This window comes from Trachemys scripta, chromosome 3, assembly GCF_013100865.1.
Source record: "Trachemys scripta elegans isolate TJP31775 chromosome 3, CAS_Tse_1.0, whole genome shotgun sequence".
Lineage (NCBI taxonomy): Eukaryota > Metazoa > Chordata > Testudines > Emydidae > Trachemys > Trachemys scripta.
Window position 1 is genome coordinate 70453452 of NC_048300.1, and position 19824 is coordinate 70473275.

A 19824-nucleotide genomic window follows, 5' to 3' on the forward strand; every position below is an offset into this window, starting at 1 on the left:
GCCAGGAATTAAAAATACTGTTGTAGACTGGAAGCAAAACTAGACTTGGTAATCGACCAGGTGCCAACAAAAATAGGTGGGAGTCAATGCTCATCCCTCCAGGACTAGGAAGGGGAGAGAAGACAGGGGACATCCTGGCCAGCAGGGAGTCAGAATATAGCAACTGCCAACAGATGAGTGGCAAAAGGGGACCACCTTGCTGAATAAATCAGTGAGCCTTGGCCCTCTTCATCTAAAGGCAGAAACAGCAAAAGCATGGTGCCACCAGCGGTAACTATTAAAAAACAAAATCAAAACCCTGGTTAATATGTGTCTGAATCTAGTCCATAAGGCCCGGAGGAGGGTTCAGAAATACTAGCTGATGCCACAACATTGAGGCCACAAGGTTATTTGCAATCAAAACCCAGCCCCAAAAAGAGAGTCCAGGAAGGAGCCAGTGCCATTTCTACAGCAGCCTTGCATCTTTTCCTCAGCCCCCTCCCAGTTCCTTAATGTATATTGTTCAGTTCCGAAACAGACCTTCCAACACCTTAATCCCAGTGGTGCCCCATTAAATTGTTGGGGCAACAAAGGAGGACCACTACACTGCCGAGAGCTCAGTAAGATCAAATTGCTCTTAGCTCAGCTTATGGAGGCAGTTAAACAAGTGCAAAGTACCTGCATCTCACTATCAGATGTGATAAAAACTGAGATATCAGTATAGGCCAACAGATGTGGGAAAGCTTCCAGCCCCCCGGCACAGAAAGGCCAGTCAGAAGGCTTCTAAGGAGATGCAGGAATGGCTCCAACCTAAGAGCATACACCATCCAAGAAGAGGACACCTCTGATGAATGCCCTTGCAAACTGAGAAGCAGCAGCTAACATCCCCATTAATCTTTGGGACATTACAAATGTTATGGCATGATAAAAAATATATGAAGAGAACACTGGCCCAATCCCAAAAGCTTCTATCATTTTAAAAACATGACAATGGTTAACGCTATCAAAACCTTTCTCCGGTCCATTGAAACAAGCCCCACATATGGATTGCAAAGTTTGTTAACCATAAAAACATCATGAATTAAAAAAAAATCAAAAATGCAGTGGGTAAGAATACAATATATTTGATCAGGGTGTATTGCAGAGTCCAGACAGTCCTTCAGCCTTTTGGCTAAGACCCTAGATAAAAATCTTAGAATCAGAGCAGAGAAGGGAAATAGGTATCCAGCTCTGTAAGTCACAGAGATCCCCTTTTGTGTGCAGCAGGGTGATTGCAGCTCTGTGGCAACTGAGGGGCAGCTCTTTCTCTTGAGAACACTCTGGCACCACTAGCAAAAAGTCAGGACTGTTAAGATGCCAAAAATGCTTGTAAAATTCAGATTCTTACTCCTGGGGGAATTCTGAAACAAAAAATTAAAAATTCTGCAAAATTCTGCATATTTTGTCAAAATAACAAAATATCATCACACGAGTTTCAATTATTTTTGGTCATTTATTTTAAAATACCTGTCAGCAAGTATGTCTGTAACAATATAGACAACAAAAAAGATTCAGAAAATGTTTTTGCCAAATAGATTCCTTACTTGGCATATTAATACAGAAGTCTGAGTAATAATTCATTTAAACTACAATACACAACCATATTTTCTGCACCCCCTCTGCCCCAGAAGCAGTGCAAAGGCGGTGGGGAGTCAGTGGTAATGGAGGAGCTGAGGAAGAGGGAAATAATTGTTGGGAAGGAGCCTGGGTGTGAACTTGGAGGGTTGCTGGGTATAGGTGGGAAAAGTATGGAACAGGTTTTTTGGGGGGAGCAGGGAGGGACTGTTAGGGAGCTTTCCCCATGCAGACCCTGGCTGACCCTCTAGGCCCTCCCATTCAGTCAGGCACATGTGTCCCTCCACCTCCACTCAGACACCCACTCCCCCCCTGTCCATGTGGCCCTGCCCCCTATCCCCATGTGTCTATGTGCCCCCACTCAGCCACCCCCTGTCCCTATGTTGTCCTGCACCCCCTTCCCCTATCCCTGTGTATCTTTGTGCCCCCTCTCAGCCACCCCTCTGCCCATGTGGACCTGCACCGCCTTACCCCCAGTGGCCCTGCACCTCCACTCCCATTGAGCCCCTTCCCTAGTCTGTCCTCCCACACCAGCCCTTATGAGCCTCTGTCTGACCCTCCATAGCCCCTCTCTCCTGATCTGGCACTGTGAAGAAGGCAGGCTCTTTCTCTTCCCTGAGGCTATGTCTTCACTACGGGGGGTGTGTCAATTTAAGATACGCAAATTCAGCTACGCGAATAGCGTAGCTGAATTTGACATATCCGAGCCGACTTACCCCGCTGTGAGGACGGCAGCAAATCGACCTCCGCGGCTCCCCCGTCGACGGTGCTTATTCCTACCTGCACTGGTGGAGTACAAGCGTCAATTCGGGGATCGATTGTCACGTCCCAACGAGACGCGATAATTCGATCCCCGAGAGATTGATTTCTACCCGCCGATTCAGGCGGGTAGTGAAGACGTAGCCTAATTGGGAGCAGCTGCTGCATTCTATTGCCCCACCACCCTGTGTTGGGCAAAAGGCAGAACTGCAACAACTTTTCAACAGAAGCTTTTTCTGCACACAAAAATAAAAATATGTGTGGCTCATTAGTTGTGTGTGCATGCAGTGGCACAGAATTTCTCCAGGAGCATCAGATGGCAGCCTCCTGATACCTTGCCTGTAAAGAGCTGCTGGACTGCAACCGAGAGTTTCTGCAGTGACAACAGGGCATCCAGGCCCCGCTGTTCCTCGCCGGTCAGATGGGATAACCCCTAGTGCAGCGCCTCCACTGCCAGCATGTCACAAGCTTCAGGCGAATACAGAGTACTGTAAAAAGAAACAGCTGTTTTCCAAATCTCAGCAGGATCAGCCATCCGATGACCATGCATAAATGTTGATAAATGCACTTTGAAAAACATAATCCCAATTGTACATATAAAATGATGGGGTCTAAATTAGCTGTTACCACTCAAGAAAGAGATCTTGGAGTCATTGTGGATAGTTCTCTGAAAATGTCCGCTCAGTGTGCAGCGGCAGTCAAAAAAGAGAACAGAATGTTGGAAATCATTAGGAAAGGGATAGAAAATAAGACAGAAAATATCATATTGCTTCTATATAAATCCATGGTATGCCCACATCTTGAATACTGCCTGCAGATGTGGTCGCCCCATTTCAAAAGGGAATTGGAAAAGGTTCTGAAAAGAGCAAGAAAAATTATTAGGGTTATGGAACAGCTTCTATGTGAGGAGTGATTAATAAGACTAGGACTTTTCATCTTGGAAAAGAGAAGACTAAGGGAGGATATGATAGAGGTCTATAAAATCATGACTGGTGTGGAGAAGTAAATAGTGAAGTGTTATTTACTCCTTCTCATAACACAAGAACTAGAGGTCACCAAATGAAATTAATAGGCAGCAGGTTTAAAACAAACAAAAGGAAGTATTTCTTCACACGATGTGCAGCAACATGTGGAACTCTTTGCCAGAGGATGTTGTGAAGGCCAAGACTATAACAGGGTTCAAAAAGAGCTAGATAAATTCATGGAGGATAGATCCACCAATGGTTATTAATCATGATGGACGGGGATGCAAAACCATGCTCTGAAGTGTCCCTAGCCTCTGTTTGCCAGAAGCTGAGAATGGGCGACAGGGGAAGGATCACTTGAAGATTACCTGTTCAGTTCATTCCCTCTGAAGCACCTGGCATTGGCCCCTGTCAGAAGGCAGGATACTGGGCTAGATGGATCATTGGTCTGAACCAGTATGGCCGTTCTTATCTGGCAGCTGTAGGCAAAAAATGCTGTCCTCTGTCTGTAGACTTTTTTTCTCCAACTCAAAAAAGAACCTTGTGGGAGTGTTAATTTCATGCAGCTGAGTAAAATGGGCCTGAATCAGGGCTCCTTGCACATTCTCTTCCAAGAAGCATCACAGGAGCCGGCACTTCTCATTTAAGGTTTGGTGAATCTGCACTGGGTTTCCCACATCTAGGCTGCCAGGAAGGCCCACGTGGTCTCAATTCAGGGCACTCATAGTTTGATACAAGGATTGCGTGGCAGCCTGGGTATGCTGGTGGCAGAACAGTTGGATATGGACCTTTCTGACATCTCAACAGTGTCTCAGGAACTCAAACAGGGGCTTGTGCTGCTGCCAGCGCTCCCCAAACACAGCAAACATCTGGATGAAATTCAAGTCCTGTAATAATTTGGTATTAAAGTGCCAGTGGGAAGCATGGGTAGGAAGACAGAGAGACACACGGACAGATACATAATAATGACCAGACAAGTGAGTGGAGACATACAAGACCAAACAAACATATTCACACTGGCCTTCGTGGTATAAAAGTGATCCAGTCTAGCTCCTGAGACCTGGTTGGGAGTAGCCTTCAGTCATGAGTACTGCCCAGCAGTGGGGTGAGACAACATCCGAACATCTACTAGCACAAAAGTCTTCCGGAGACAATACAGTTCCCTGGCTGAATGAGGGTGTGTCTCCTCTTGGTTCCTAACTAAAACATAATATACAGTGCAACTGAAATCCCCTGATAGGACAATAATAGTATCAGGCTCAAAGCCAAGCATAGCATGGGAAAGTGTCTGCAGAAAAGAGCCACGATCTCACCCCAGATTAGAGGCCTACATAGCACAAAAATTAAATACAGTAGTGTCAATACATGTTCCCACTTGGAGGAGCAACCCTGCACAATCTCCTTCACAAAGAGGATCTGTGTCCCTGCATCCTAGGAAAAGAGAACAGTTACCTCAGCAGTACACTAGAGCCACGATTCAAGAAAGATTCCCCGCCCCATTCCTTCAGTCAATTCCCCTGATTATCAACGTCTGAATGTGTCTCTTGCATAAGGACAACATGAGCCTGTGTTTGTCTGAAAAATTCAAATAGTTGTGCCCTTTTATGACCATCCTAGCATCCATTATTGTTTAGAGAGGCAAAGTTGAGCAGCACCATAGAGACTAAAAGGACAGTGTCACACAGCAGAGAAACCATAGAAAGTGGAGGTAGTTTGAACAAAGTAAAGTTGATATATCTTTAACAATCCCAGCACACTTCCTCATCTTGCTCAACAATTTTTTGAGATGGAAATGTTTCCTACAATCAACTGAGGTATGTCACAAGACAAGGGCAGCTGAGTTTACACAGTGCTGCAAACTGGGGAAATACACCTTAATCTCTACTCCCTGCTTGCCTTTAGTGCTATCCAAAAAGTCACTGATCTCCTTCACCCTGTATCATAGAATCATAGAATATCAGGGTTAGAAGGGACCTCAGGAGGTCATCTAGTCCAACCCTCTGCTCAAAGCAGGACCAATTCCCAACTAAATCATCCCAGCCACGGCTTTGTCAAGCCTGACCTTAAAAAACCTCTAAGGAAGGAGATTCCACCATCTCCCTAGGTAACCCATTCCAGTGCTTCACCACCCTCCTAGTGAAAAAGTTTTTCCTAATATCCAACCTAAATCTCCCCAACTGCAACTTGAGACCATTACTCCTTGTTCTGTCATCAAGTACCACTGAGAACAGACTAGATCCATCCTCCTTGGATCCCCCTTTCAGGTAGTTGAAAGCAGCTATCAAATCCCCCTCATTCTTCTCTTCTGCAGACTAAACAATCCCAGTTCCCTCAGCCTCTCCTCATAAGTCATGTGCTCCAGCCCCCTAATCATTTTTGTTGCCCTCCGCTGGACTCTTTCCAATTTTTCAACATCCTTCTTGTAGTGTGGGGTCCAAAACTGGACACAGTACTCCAGATGAGGCCTCACCAATGTTGAATAGAGGGGAATGATCACGTCCCTCGATCTGTTGGTAATGCCCCTACTTATACAACCCAGAATGCCATTAGCCTTCTTGGCAACAAGGGCACACTGTTGACTCATATCCAGCTTCTCGTCCACTGTAACCCCTAGGGCCTTTTCTGCCGAACTGCTGCCTAGCCATGTGGTCCCTAGTCTGTAACAGTGCAAGGGTGTACCCACCCTTCCTATCAAGCTGACCAGCTGGAACATCAGGAATCAGAGAGATCATTGACATTCTCTTCTTCTCCCTCAGACTCCACCGGCTCAGAAGAACATTGAGAAACTACTGTAACATTGAGCCACATTCTCATCATCCATGAAGGAGAGAGATTCTATGAGAGCAACTGGCAAATCTATTTTCCCAAAAAGGGTAGGCAGTGCTGCCCCAAGCTGGGACCCAGCATCATAACTACAGAATGTGGGATCTGGGGCTTGAAGACTCACCAGGCACAATACACACCTCATGTTTGGGTTCTTGAAGCCTAACAGAATCATCCTAACAACAGAAACTACCTTCCCATAATAGGAGAGATCAGACACTAGTGTCTCATTGTGAAAGAAAGGGTGTGGGGGCAATTGGAAAAAAAAACTACTTTAGTAGCAGGAGCAACAAGGAGAAAACTTCAACAAAAGACTCCTGGACCCAGAGCCTCTCCTGTACCAAATGTTTCACAAACTGCTCCTGGGTCAGGAAAATCACTACAGATTTACTCAATTGAGAGACAGATTTTATATTAGCACAGTCAGTAACCTTACTTACACTCAGCAACACATCCTCTGTGGTGCAGTAGACATCAGGCACACACCCTCATGCTTGCAGGTCATATCGCTAAGAAACCCTCTCCCCCATGCCCTTCAAGGAAAAGTGGGTGGGGAATGAGCAACCTCCCTAAAACAAAGAAACACCAAGTTACACCAAAACCAAACACAGACTCGTGCACACAGCACATACCAAACACAGCCTCACTCTCAGAAACTCCCACAATCCTGAGAGAAAGTGTGTATTGTAGGGCTAATACTGTTTTCTTTATTAGAATAAAGTTCCTTGTTCAGTGTTAGAAGAATTTTTTTCTCTCTGCGATTCTTTTCCATTGTCACATGACAGGGGGTGTACCCTGTTTCAGCTACTAACAGATGCCGCCATGATTCAGGGATGTTGTTGTTATCAACAGAAAAGTGCTGAAATGAGCAGAATGCAAACCCCACAGTTCTGAGTTCTGTTTCTAATTTGAACACATGGTGATGGAGTGGGCCCCATAGCATGCTTAATTTTCTCTAAATTCATTCTGCAATTTCAACTGGATATAGTGTCCTTCTGCATGTCTTGTCCCAAACTAAAAAATATATATGGAGATATACCTATCTCATAGAGCTGGAAGGGACCCTGAAAGGTCATTGAGTCCAGCCCCCTGCCTTCACTAGCAGGACCAAGTACTGATTTTGCCCCAGATCCCTAAGTAGCCCCTCAGGGATTGAACTCACAACCCTAAGGTTAACAGGCCAATGTGCAAACCACTGAGCTATCCATCCCCGACACAGAAATGTTGCTGTCTGCTGTTAAACAGTTGCTACATTCTACCCCAGAGGTGGCTGTATTTCACTGGTAGTTGAATTATCAGTACATGGGCTATAAGCCAAATTTCTTGCTGGTGTCAACTGACCCAGCTCCATCAGAAATTGAAGGGAGATACATCAACAACATGAGATCAAGTGTTAGCCCTGATTCAGCCAGGTACCTAAGTATGTGTCTAACTTTAATTTTAAGCGTGTGCTTAGACCCATTGATATCCGTGGAGCTATGCCAATATATATCAGGGAAGAATTTGGATAATATCCTATATAAGGATAATTCAAGTACCACTGATATGAAGCCAGCATAGGGTAGAATTTAATTAATGACACTGTTTGCGTGCCTAAAGATAGGCATGTGATTGCTGAATTGGGGCCTATAGTACTATCAATTTGAGGGTGTTCTGGCATAACTATATAGGTAGGGCACTACCAAATTCACAGCCATGAAAATCTCATCATGGACCGTGAAATCTGGTCTTCCCCCATGAAATCTGGCCTTTTGTGTGCTTTTACCCTATACTATATAGATTTCACAGGGGAGACCAGCCTTTCTCAAATTGGGGGTCCTGATCGAAAAGGGAGTTGCAGAGGGGTTGCAAGCTTATTTTAGGGGTGGTGGTATTGCCACCCTTACTTCTGTGCTGCCTTCTGAGCTGAGCAGCTGGAGAGTGGCGGCTGTTGGCCAGGCACCCAGCTCTGAAGGCAGCGCCCCACCAGCAGCAGTGTGGTATGGTATTGCCATCCTTACGTCTGCACTGCTTCTGGCGGAGGCTCTGCCTTCAGAGCTGGGTGCCTGACCAACAGCCGCCACTCTCCAGCTGCTCAGCTCAGCACAGAAATAAGGGTAGCAGTTCTGCCACACACACATCCCGCAAGAACCTTGTGGCCCCCCCCACAACTTCTTTTTGGGTCAGGACCCCTACAATTACAACACCGTGACATTTCAGATTTACCGTATATACTCGTTCATTCGTTTATAAGCCGACCCCGCAAAATGGATAGGTAAAAATAGCAGAAAGTGTATGACACTCTCATAAACTGACCCTATATTTCAGGGGTCGGCAAACTTTGGCTCCCGGCCCATCAGGGTAAGCCGGTGGCGGGTCGGGACGTTTTGTTTATTTGGAGCGTCTGCAGGCATGGAGCCCCTCAGCTCCCTGTGGCCGCGGTTCGCCGTTCCCAGCCAATGGGAGCTGCGGGAAGTGGTACCATGCCTGCAGACACTCCATGTAAACAAAATGACAATGTATTAGATATTCAATTCAGTGATTCCATAGAGTTTAAAATCATCAAATTTTGGTGTTGACCCGTTTATAAGCCAACCCCTGCTCTTTGATGCATCACTTTTTTACCAAAAATATTGGGCTTATGAACGAGTATATATGGTAAATAGCTGAAATCACGAAATTTATGATTTTGAAAATCCTATGTCCATGAAATTGACCAAAATAGACCATGAATTTGGTAGGGCCCTATATATAAAATCTCATCCCTAAACAACATAGTTATATTGTTGCAAAAACTGTGTGTAGACCAGGCCAAAGGAATAAATATCGTATCTTTTATCCTCATCAGACTAAAACCTGAGGCACCTGGCACTTCTCAATAATTGCTTTGCAAAGGAATAAAACTCCTGTGACCACAAAATACTCAATTAGCCTTATGACTAGATATGCTGAATGAATAAACATGAATATGTGAGTAACATAAACGTTACTAACTGATCAAATAGAACAGACAGCATCTTTCTGCTTTAGAAAGAAACAAGCCAGATAATGAAAAAATAAAAATTATTTACCAAGTCAAACTACTTTTAAATCTTTAAATTCCCCACATACCTTCAAGGATTACAAAAATCTGTGGAAGGTCATTATAGTTATAAAAGAAAAGATTAAATAAGCACTTAAGCAGACATAAATAAAACAGACAGGTTAAAAGCTATTAAAATGAACTTGGGCTGAGGAGAACCCAAAGTGCAAAGGAATCCAACAGCACATCAGTTGAATGGACAATGGGATAGAGCAGCACTAGGTACACAGACTCATGTTGAGTCAGAGGTTATTTTACCATAAGAAGTGCTTAAGTCAGATCAGAGAGCAAAAGAGATTTACTAAACTAAGATTGCTGTAGGAGACTCAGAGCATTTTCTCACTGCCAGGCAAGACATAAGGAAAAAAATCTATGTAGTGTCAATAAGCAAGCTGAATGGGAACTGAGGGAGGGAGTGGTACAATGGATGTTATCAGAGCAGCCTGCCAGGCCGAACATTTTTGCTTCAACTAGTGCTCATCATTTTCTGGGGGAAAAAAAACAAAACCAGAAACCAAAAACAAAGTACCAACCATCCATTAAAATGGAAATGGTATCATTCATGCATGAGGATGATACGGTGAGCTTTGCTCAGTTTAAAGGTAGTTTGGAGAGAGTTGGTCCACAGAGGCAAGCACAAGAGGATCTGAAAGAGAAGTTGTTGCATTTAAAATGGGACAGTTCAGCACACTCACTGTTGTGTAACTTGGGAAATAAAGAAGAGAACGGAAGATAATTTGAAACAGTCACATGAAGGAGGAAATACAGCTGTTCTTGAAGTAACAAGGAAATGTAAGTGTGAGCTGGGGCATAGAGATGAGCAGTGGCCACTGACCAGATGTGCTGCTGGTGTAACTGTTCCAGGTGCTGTCAACCAAGTGGCTGGAAATGCACCTTTGGCTCTAGGCTCATAACTTGATTTCATCCATGGAGAAGAAGATAGGCAATAAATAAAATAATTAACAATAAAGGACCTGATAAATTTCTGCATTATTCCTGTTTTACAGTGGTGCAACTCCATTGAGTTCAGCAATACTGACATAAAACCGGAGTGGCCAATGGTGAATGAAATCCCAGTGTAGTTTTTTTCTTAATATCTCTATTTGAAAATTTTCTCAGTACTTTTATTTCCTATATTTATTTTTCTGACTTTTGACAGAAAAAAACCAAAGTTAATTAAAAAAATTAGTACACCCAAAAGAGACAACTGCTATACATACTGAACAGTGAATGAGGAAGAGTATCCAACAGTCTGATCAATAAAGAGTAACTGCTGAAACAAGTGCTACAGAGGGCACCATTTCAGACTCAGCATTTTCCTGCTATTAGCATACAGGTGTATGCCAGGAACTCTATTTCCCTGCATTTCAGATGCCACGGTGTGCTAAATTTGGGTAAACGGTGACTTTTAATGACAACCAATGCATCTTACTTAATTCAACAGCCCCAGTCAAGTATGTGTCATAGCCTAAATTAAGGATGCATCTAGTATCACGGATACATTCTGTTCTTCCTAATTTTCATAGGCAAAACTGTGCCAACATGTTTACAGGAAATGTTACAACATCTTCCTGCACCAAGAGAACCCAAAACAACCTATTTATCTGTGTTGACTATACTCTTGTTTAAAGAGAGAGTCATACTAAAGGCACAGGCTTGTCTGTTTTCTCAGACGATAGGACCCTGGCTGCGAAAGAATCCTACCCTACAAGCCACCTTGCCCCATCCTATGAAAGAAAAAGAGCAGCCCCAATATTCCAGCAGGAAGCAGGAGTCATTTCAGTTGCTCTGATGAAATAAATTCAAATTCAGGGAAGAAGTACCTTGGCATCATGGTTTCTTTTTCTGTGTAAATGGCACGATTTGATGCAGATTACAAATGGCTTCCTTTCCTTCAGTAAACAAAAATTGGAATAATAGCCCAAATTCTACAAGGAAACCAAAGCAAACACAGGCAACGAGGACTTTGTCCTGCTCAGTTGACGATTTCACCATTTTGTCCCCCAGGTAATTAGGCTCTGCAAGCTTTTAATTTTACTAGTAAGGGGTTAAAAAAAAAAAGTCAAGAAAACCAATGTGTTTGAATGTCAAGGATTGCACACAATCACAACCTTCATGTACTCTTAACATTGCAGGTCCTTCAATAAAAGGAAGAAGATCTAAAGGGGCTGTTTTGGGGTGGGTTAGTACAGGGAGGATTTCCCTACAAGGGCTTGGATTGGAAGTCTGATTTTAAAAGAAATGGTAGAGCTGACCACACGGTTGTAAATCCACAGCCTGGAAGGAGGAAAGCAGAAATACAGCGAGCGACTGAAGTGTCTGTAGCTGCAATGTTTGTGGGTTAGATGAGAAACAAGCGCTGAGTGGAGAGGGGGGCGGGTGGAGGCAGGGGGTGGCTGGTGTGATTTGTTTGGTGATCAGAGCCAATAGAAAGCTTAGTCTTTGATGATATCCCCACGCAGTGCCTGAGAAGAGTCAGTGCTGAGCCTCCAGTGTTCCTTTCACATCTGCACCAAAGCTAGCCTGAGACCCTGCAAAGCAAGGCATGCGCTCCTCATTCGCAGTTCTTTTAAATTGAGCTCTTATGGGCATCTGCAGCAGCCTGGTTGAGTCAGAACTGAAAGCAGCAGCAGCAGTAGCAGTGGGAGACTACACTTAATCACTCCATTGGATATATAATAACCTCCAGGACGCAGGGAACTGAAGAAAACCCCTCAGCTGGTTGCAGGTATGGAGATCATCATAGCTTATCTGAAACAGAAGAATTTGATGTTAGTTACTGCACATTTATAAGATATTGTTATTTATTTTGCAGGAATTCATTCCCCCCCCCTTAAAGTTCTGTCATTTTCTACTCCTGTTTAGAAAGGAGGAAAAAATACACCTCACCTCTCAACTCATCCTGCAGATTTTGAGGAAACAATACTTAGTCCTGTACTAAATTTGCACAGTGCAAGAAGAATCACAATACTCAGTGGAAAGAACAGATTGTAGCTTTTCCCCATTTTAAAGTGATTCCGTGTGTGCAATAGTTATATCCTTGTGAAAACTTAACTGCCCAGCTTTAGCACATTCAATTTGAAATGATCTACAGTACAAAGCAAGTAGCAGTGTTATCATTTTAAAGTAATAGCTTACTATTTTCTCAATATTGTATATTGTGCTCATATGTCCTTCATGTGGCAAGTTCCCATGAGGCATGTAACTAAATTAATATGAGCAAGCTATCAGGTGTCTGTAGGTCTTGGTTTTATTTTGAACAGCATTCTAAGATAAGTTAACTGCATGACTTACAAAAAAAAATCCTTTGGGTATAAGTATCATGGAAAAAAATCCCTAACTGGAACCTGTGCCCCTTTGTACCTTTCTTTCTTTGCTTTGGGTTAATTATGGTTTGTGATTATGAAACCCCATGAGGGATCAGCTCCAAGAACAAATAGTATTATTTTTTTAATAGTCATGAGTTAGAAATATATATGCAGTATTTCCCCCTGCAAATGAGGATTATACTAATACAAACCCATGTCTGTCTGTCTCACAGTGAGATCCTGCTTGATTGTCTGTCTGATAAAGCAATGGAAATGTTTGCATTTCCATAGGTCTGACAAAACTGGAGTCTCAGGTCTTAAAAATTGCAATGGCATTTGGCTGAGCGACTCCTATTTTTAGTACAGGTTTGTAAAAGTGGTTATATAACTTTATTTCTGGTGGATTTTAGAGGACAAAATTAACAGATCATAACAAGTTAAACCTTCTGTTCTCAAGAGCCCCCCCAAAAGCTGAAGTTAAAGTCCTGTCAAACACAGTTGGATGAACTTAAGTTTTAACAGTTTAACTGTACAAATAACAGTGGAAAGAGTAGTTTCTATAATGAAAACTTAGATTAGGAATCTAAACAATCCTGTTGAATAACAAGCAACAGGTGCAAGAACAAGCAGAATTCACTCACTGAGCCCTAATTAGCACTCTGCATATCAAACCACTTCAAGGCTACTGCATTCAAAGCCACTATGAAATCAACATCACTTCAGGCTCATTTACTTCCCACCAATGCATATATGGTATATGTACTGTGTTTCTGCAGGGGATTTATTTTCTTCCTAATGTTTAACGCCAAGTAGCAAGTACTGTCCAAAATATTTGCTAAAGCTGTTTGTTGCTGTTGTTGTTTGTTATTATATTGTTAACCTTGAAGTATATTTCTTAGAACTTCTTCCTTTTTAAACATTAACATTACAGAGAGGGGGAAATAACAATTTTTTGATAGCAAAAATAAGTTAGATTACACTATTCATTTCTTAATTTAACAGACACAAGGTTTAGTGGTCAGCGTACTAGGCCGGGATTCAGGACATCTGGGTTCTATTCCAGTTTGTGCCACAGACCTTGGGAAAGGGGCTTAACCTCTCCAGCTCTGTTTCCCCATGGGAATAATACTCCTCTTCTACTTCTTCCATCCCAAGGAAGGGAACATGGAAGATCCCGAATGCAGCAGCACTAGTGTGTTTTCATAGCCCATGAAGAGAGGGTGACTGAGGACGCTGAATGCCCTCAGAGTGTCCAAAGTGAATATGCTATGAGTGTTTTATACATGCTAGAATAGAGAGGGGCTTTGGTGTAAAGACATGGACAGTTTATCCGTGACTTTGTAGATCTGCTGGCAAACCCCCATATGTTGAGTTTGGGGGAGGAATGGGGTGGATTCTATTCCCCCCAACCCTCATAGATTGCCACAGTAACCTCTTACACAATGCTCAGTCACCTGGGCTTTGCACAGGGAAGAGGATTTATCTGTTAATGACAGTTAAGCACTTTGATGTCTTCAGATGGAAGGTGCTATGGAAGTGTGAAGTATTATGAGGAGGAGTCAAATCTGATCACAGTGAAGATAGAAAAGATGCACAAAGTGAAAATCCATTAACCTGCAATGTAGGATGGAGTCCCCTGTATTCCAGACTGATACATTCAGTCACTTCAGGTGCCCTGAGTCACTCCTCCATCCCTCTTTAAGATCTACTTAATTTGCAATGTTTATTACTTTCGAAGGTATTTAAACTATTTTGCTTCTACTGCATCAGATGGAAAAGATTTGAATGGAAAAAATATATCTGAGATGTCCACTGAGCATCCAGGGCAATATTGACTAATGGTGGTGACCAAAGCTAAATCTAGATTCCAGGGATAGAATTTATGAAGGTGTAAACCCACTAGACCCAAATAAACTCCTGCTGTGGTTTTGTTTACCCCAAATGGAGAAAATTTATTTACAAACACCTGGTGGATTCTTGTGGTGCTATAGGTAAGGATTCTGCAGGAAACTCAAAACCGAATCCTGTGGGTCTATGGCTGAATTTGGGGAGCGACACCCCTTTGTGGATCAGGACCCCACTATTCTCCTCCAAAACTGCACAACAGGATTATACATCATGGTGCCATTTGCTTCCTTATTACAGCTGCACATTTTGGGGAGTCAGTGTAGGTCAGACAAGCCTTGAGCCCTAGCAACTTGCTGCAGACTCTGGGCTCCCTTCCCAGAGAGCATGGCTACCCCTTGGGTCTTGCTCCACTGCCCACACAGCCTCTTCTTATGGAAGAGTTTTTTGCCAGGTTCGCATAACAGGAGCCTGCAGCTGTCGCAGCTGCCTTCTTCACATTTCCTGTCCCACTTCTGCACACATGTCTCTCCCCAATGCTAAAAGGGGAGAATTTGACATGTATTACTCTGTTCTAAGACTTTAGATGTATTGTTTGGAAGCAGGTAAATTTGTTAGATGACCAGCAATACAATAAGGATTTATTTGAACAGTGATGTCCTGTGTTTGTCTTGGGAGTGTGAAAATGGAAGTTGGGATCATGAGTGGAAGACTGATTAAGTGATTGTTTGTTTGATGCTAGTCATCCTTGGTCCATAGCCAATGGTAGAAGGTGCACTGCTTTTAAATTGTATTGCTGCTCTGTCCTTCATGCAAGATCCTGCTGTTGAAAAGAGCTCATGAGACATTTTTTTGGGGGGGGGGGGGGGAGAGGGGGAGGGGTGAAAAATCTAACCCAACAAATATTGTCCAAAACCCAAAAATACCAATTTAGAAATGTTGAAAAAATTTGACAGAAGACTGAAAATTCTATTCAGAAACGTGCCATGGTGCCTATTGGAAGTTTACTTTGGTTGCCTCATGCCCCCATTCTATCCTATAGTCCAAGATCTCTGGCTAGACTATGTCACCCATGATGCAGCATGGCCACCCTTCTTTATGAGCTGCTGCAGTGCATTGTGGGGGTTCCTGGCTGTAGCACATCATGGGAGATGTAGTCTGGTTGCAAAGCGTGGATGCTAGTAGAGCGTTGGGGTCATGAGGTCCTCCGAAAAACTACTCCCAGAAGGCACTGTCATGGCATTTCAGATTTGAAAATTTTCAGTTTTCAGCCATAAACCCAAAACATTTTGGTTTTGAGGTATTTGAGGTCTTTTTTTAAAAATGAACACTAGATATTTTCACCAAAAGTTGACCAGCCCTATTATTAGGGGACCAAAACCCTTTTAATCCAGCAGCAGAGGACAGCTGTCGTGCTGCAAAATAGTGGGTATAGTCTTTCCTTCAAAATATCTGTATTGTACATGCTGTTCATATATCCTCCGCTATATCCCAGGTGTAAGCTGTACATGTAAAGCTGAGATGTCCATGCTGAGCCTCATAGTTGCCCTAAGATTGCCAGAATGACTGGACTGACTATTCCTAGTAATTATAATTCAGTAATTGCAAAATCATAGACGTTCAAGATGGAACAGCTCTATGACTAGAGATCATCTACTCCATTCCCATTGTTCTCAAAATTGCTGCAGCCTGCTTCAGAGGAGAGAGACCCACTGTGGTCTCACAGGAACTATTTCTTTTTCCATTCTTATAGTGTTAGTCTGCTTTGCTACTTGTGTATGAAAACATAACACAATCTACATTTAAATGTTATAAATGATGTAATTACCTCAGCTACCCTTGCAAGACCATTCCAGAGGCTATTTTCATAGAAAGCCTACTATTTATTCTTCCGTGGTTTGACCCTTTTTTCTTTTTTTCTTTTTTAACATTGGTCTTTATAAGAATGAGACAGTGACAGGTTATTGCTACGGTACTGGAAGATTTAGCAAAGTATGCTTTCCCTGGATACTGCATCACCATTGTCATATTAATTTTAATATGCACATCATCTTCTTCAAAGGAATGAAATAATAAACTCCTCTACCATTTCAGATTACTTTAATATCAATATATAGGAGACATTTATTTGAAGAAATTCATCCAGTTATAGGGAAAACCAGAGGAAATTAAGATTCTGATCTATCCAAGTACAATAACCCTCCTAAAGATCTGTTATCTCTGGTTATATCAGACTTAGAAAGCAATTTTAAAGACAGAAATTAGGATAATTGACATACTCTAAGAAAAGAAAATATAGTATTCACCCCCAAAATTTCATTTTTTGAAAACCGCTTTCTCTAGTGTGTGATTGCCAAAGCACAAATACAACCTTCATGCTATGGATTTATCAGCAGTGCAACATTAAAGCTCTCTTCTCTTATAATTTATTTAAACAGTGAGGTGAAAAAGAACACAGAGAACACCCAAGAGCTCATGCTTAGTTGACTTTGTCTTGTACAAACATTGTTGACATGAAAAATATTATTCAACCCAGTGCTAGAACTGTGATTCTGAAGTCTGAGGGAACTTAATCTTATAATCCATTGAAAACTAGCTGCCTTTCTTTGTTTGTATGGAGTTCTATCATGGATTCCAACTCCAAGTTATCCACTATGCTACCTTGCTATAATAATAGCACTTAAGGATAGTAAAGCAATGTCTGATATTTTGCTTTAGCACTAATGAAAGATAAACAGAAGTGTTGTCAGTGTACAATAGAAATAATCCTGACAAGAAACAGTTTTCCCTGGTACAAACGTAAGGCCAGATCTTACTTCTAATGAAGCCAAAACCAGTTGGATTGAAATGAAGCAGAATCTGCTGCCCATAAACATCAGGACACCGGCCAGTCTCCATGTGGATGATATCTGGAAGCTAACCATGTTAAGATTTTGGTTAGCAGGTCAGAGAAGGGTTGTGTCAGAGGAGGCAAAAACTCATATACAAAATACATACCAACCCAACTTTCTGCTGACCGATGCCTTCAGTCCAGACATGCGCTTCTTATATGACCCACCTCCTTTGTGCCACTTTCTGATCTATTAATGTACTGGGCACCAGCAGCTGGGCATCAGGTCAGAATGCTGGTCCTAGGAACAAGGAGGTGTGTCAAGTGAAAATATAATAAAATATCTTCAAATATACACATTATTGGGTAGATCCATTAATCAGCCACATGATTTTTATTGGGAAGTTATCATTCAGATTTAGACTAAATGTATCCCTGGTGAAAGCCTATTGCAGTTAGTGGGGCTTACACCAGGGAGAGAATTGACACTTTGGGCCTGATGGTTCACTACTGATGACCAGGGAAGTTTTGGCGTAGATTTCAATGGGAGCAAGTTTGGATCATTTATTCTTCAAATAATGACACTGGCAAAGTTATAGGCACTTTATAAATAACATATGTAGACTCAGATAGGACATTTCCATCCGTCACTCTAAATTGATCCTTCAGTGAAGTCATAATGAAGAATTTATGACATCACAAGCCTATCTGTAACCAAAGACTTTAGATGTCATATACATAGATTACGAAAGAAAACTCATTTTAGTCAAAAATAGCAGGGAGACCAGTGAAAATGCTGGTAAGTCGCAGTGTTTTTGTCTAAATCTTCTCTATTCTGAAATGACTCGGTCTTCTTGCCAGATCACTTAGACAGTTGAACAAATGCAACCCTTCATCTGAGATTGAAAAGTCAAAGGCAGAAGAATAGCTTCAGATCATGGACATTATAGTCCAAATTCACCTTACTTTCTTAAATGAAATGATACCAGATATGAATTTAGGCCATTGTTTAAAATTCCAAGATAAATTCCACCTTTGTCTATCAGAAATTCATTCTAAACGATGAGAGATTTTTAAATACAAATTGGACCATAATAAATCCCTCTTAGCTTCCTGCATTTAAAAATATCCTCTTCTCCTTGTGTTTCTCCTTTATAGGACAACATTGAGCAAAACACTTTGCCACAGGCTGCTATGTATGATTGGATATGGAATTTTGACCAGGTGCCAATTATTATCCTTTAATCCAGGTATAGCGCTTCAAGCTAGAAAATGTTGACAATTTCAGTGTTTCTATAGTTGCCTTTAAAAGCATTGTATATATTAACACCATTTGGAGTACTTACCAAAAACGACCACTCTGCCCTTTGTAAAAAGTGTCTCGGGTTTTTTCAGTTTAAAATGTAGTATTGTCTAAAAATTAAGTAAGTTTCTTTGGAAAACAGTGTATTGTGCCATTCCAAGTCAAGCCACATTCTGTGCTCATGGTTTTGTTTCAGACAAATATGATATTGCAGGCAGAATGTTACAGTTGTTTGCCAGAGAGCTGCACTGTGTTTACTAGAAGAGGATTAAAGGAAATTTGAAAGTCAGGGCTAGCTCAGTACGAAATTGATATACATACATTATACTTGCAGGGACACTCTGCCCAGCTGTATTAGGAAATTCATCATTTTATTTATTTAGCAGTTCGGACTTTATCCTCCTAACAGATATACTATCCATTTAAAACTATGCCAGACTTTAAAAGGTTTAACAATATAAACGTGATTTGCAGCATCTGAAGTATTATCCTGGCATAGCTCTCTCAGTTGTGTCTTAGAATTAGCACTCTCATATAGTAGACTAACCATGCTAGAAAACTCCAGTTTATGGATCTTGTTGCTCTCTATAGACTGTGGTTTAATTCCTGGCAGTGCTGCTTGGGTCAAGGATTGTAGCCACAGTCATAAACAACAATTTTCAGAATCTGAGTAAGCTAGACTAGGGTGTAGGTCCTTGGAAAAGATTTCCTGGAGGAAGCAGGAACAGCAATCTATCTCCATATCCATATCCACAGAGTATTGGCAGGCTGTTCTGTTGGGAAGCAATGGCTGTCCAGCCTTGTAGTTATTAATGATTGTTTTTGTACAATGGCCAATATATGAAATAGAGAGTGAATTCTAAAAAGAAGATAAGGCCATAGGACTTCTTTTCTATTCTCAAATGCACGGTGTTAAGTCCTCAAATGTTTGCATGTATAAATGGGCATAACTTTGAGACTCAGTAAAATGTGATTAGGTAAAATTCCTCAGACCTATCGCACATAACTTCCTACATACAAATCAGTGGTGATGGGGAATCGAGAAATAAGATGACTTAAATATAAAATTATTATTACTGCTATGTAGGGCTTTTTCATGTTTTTCCCCCACAATGCCCATGTACTTCACAAATTCAGTAAACACTTGTGTATTACCAAGTTTATTGCTAAGTACCCAAGTTGTCAATGGGCCTTCCCAAGTAGTAAGCACTATTGTAAGGACAGTAGAATGACTGTAGGGTGAAGGCATTAATACCCACAGGAATCTCCGCCCTGATGTGCTGCTTCTGCCCATGGAAAGGTGATTGTCTAGCAAAGCAGCAGCCAGCCAGACTACT

General features: G+C 41.9%; 1 protein-coding gene across 2 annotated transcripts in view; it reads left to right on the forward strand.

Moving 5' to 3' along the window:
- The first annotated feature begins 11655 nt into the window (after positions 1–11655).
- Positions 11656–19824, forward strand: part of GREM2 (gremlin 2, DAN family BMP antagonist) — a 49512-nt gene continuing 41343 nt past the window's right edge. Inside the window, exons 1-2 of one of the 2 annotated variants that reach the window (XM_034765033.1) lie at positions 11656–11929; positions 18343–18434. The gene's annotated coding sequence lies outside the window, so the exon portion shown is untranslated. The remainder of the gene's footprint in view (positions 11930–18342; positions 18435–19824) is intronic. The other variant, XM_034765032.1, reaches the window with a different exon arrangement.